Source organism: Nycticebus coucang, chromosome 5 (assembly GCF_027406575.1).
Source record: "Nycticebus coucang isolate mNycCou1 chromosome 5, mNycCou1.pri, whole genome shotgun sequence".
NCBI lineage: Eukaryota > Metazoa > Chordata > Mammalia > Primates > Lorisidae > Nycticebus > Nycticebus coucang.
The window spans coordinates 58766274-58768196 of record NC_069784.1 but is presented as its reverse complement, the minus strand read 5'-3'; positions in this window follow the sequence as shown (position 1 = coordinate 58768196).

The window sequence follows — 1923 nt, the reverse complement described above, 5'->3', positions numbered from 1 at the left end:
GCTTCTGGGGGAAGGCACATGGAACAGAGGGTGCAGAAAGGAATGATGGCTGCCTCTACCCCCCACAGCTTCTGGGTTCCTCCGCTCCCTCTCCCTCCACTGTGCCCGCACCCTTGCCTGCCTGCCAGCAGCCTTCTCTCTCAGGTTCAGACATACTGGCCCTGGTATTACCTGTTCGGAAGAGTCCGGGTCTGCCTAGCCCGCCGACTGCCCCAACACTAAGCCTTTTCTTTCTTCCAGGATATTGCATCCTGGACCCGCTCCGCCCTGCCCCGCCCCACCCACAACCTTACACCGGGAGGGCAGGCTGCACCTTGCAGGAAGACACCGTAGGGTCGCTGTGTCTCGGAGTAGGGTCAAGGGATGCACGTCCACAAACGTAATTCGAGGACAACATGATTAGCCGCGCCCTTTCTGCCTCAGTTTCTCCTAGAGACAGTAAATCTTAACTGAGAGTTCAGGGTCCCGCTAGGAGTGAAAAGGACTGTGCCTGGAGCCGAGTGCTCGTTTAACTCCAGCCGCCACGAGCTTAGCAAAGGTGGGCTGGGCCGGGCTGGACGTTTGCTGGTCCCCTACCCGCCCCCAGAATGTGTATTCTGCAGCTGCGTCCGGCCCTCGCTCCGGGAGTCAGACGCGGTCAGGCCCACGTGGCCGTGGCGCTGGCCGGTTGGGAGGAGACCGGGCCACCAACCAAAGGGACAGGTGGAAGCCGGAAAGGAGTTGCTGGGAAGTCAGAGAACCTTCTCAGAATGTGGGTAAGAGCAGCCGGTGTGCTGTCGTTCACCACGTGACCCCAAACTCAGGTCACACACATTCCCCATCAGGGAGTAACCGCCTGTCCACCCGGGTTCGCGGCTGCGCGAGCTGCGGGGCCGCGGGTTAGGGTCGCTCCGCATCTCGGGCCTCGCGCTGCTGGAGAACAGGGCACACCTGGACTCTGTAAGCTCACGAAGGGACAAGGGCCTGAAAAACTGCAGCAAATGAAAAAACTTTTGTGTTTGATTTGGGGATTTGTTTTATTGTTTGTGTATGATTACCAGCAACATTACATGTCCAGCATTTGTAAACTTGCAAAATGTTTTCTTTTTTTTTTTGGGTTTTTGGCCGGGGCTAGGTTTGAACCTGCCACCTCCGGCATGTGGGACCGGTGCCCTACCCCTTGAGCCACAGGCACCACCCGCAAAATGTTTTCATAAACATTGTTCCACAACAGCTCTGAGGCACACAGGGCAGGTAATTTTTTTTGTTCTGAGGAGGCAGAGATCTGTCACTAGGAAGAAGTAATACCAAAATTCAGGATCTGGGGGTTTTTTTGGTGGTTTATAATTTGTTTGCTTTTTTGTTTTTTGTTTTGCTTTGCTCTAATATCTGATGGTCCAGAAATTTACTTCAAATAAAATAATAGAGTTGTGATGACAAAGGTAGGTATGATTTTCATCTGTCTCCCAATGGTATTTCAGATAAAGGGTAGCTGGGTGAGGAAACCAGGGAAGTTTGGGGTGTGGATCCAGAATTCAAACTGGTAATCATGGCTCTGTGCCTGTGGCTCAAGCAGCTAAGGGGCCAGCCACATATACCTGAGCTGGGGGGTTCAAATTCAGCCCGGACCCGCCAAACAACAATGACGGCTGCAACCAAAAAATAGCCGGGTGTTGTCCGGGTGCCTGTAGTCCCGGCTACTTGGAATCACTTGAGCCCAGGAGTTTGAGGTTGCTGTGAGCTGTGATGCCATGGCACTCTACCCAGGTGACAGCTTGAGGCTCTGTCTCAAAACAAACAAACAAAAAAACTGGTAATCATTCAACTTGTGAAGATTTGAGTTGGGTAAGAAGATTTGAGCTGGGTGCTGTGGCTCACGCCTGTAATCCTAGAACTCTGGGAGGCCGAGGTGGGTGGATTGCTTGAGCTCAGGAGTTCAAGAGC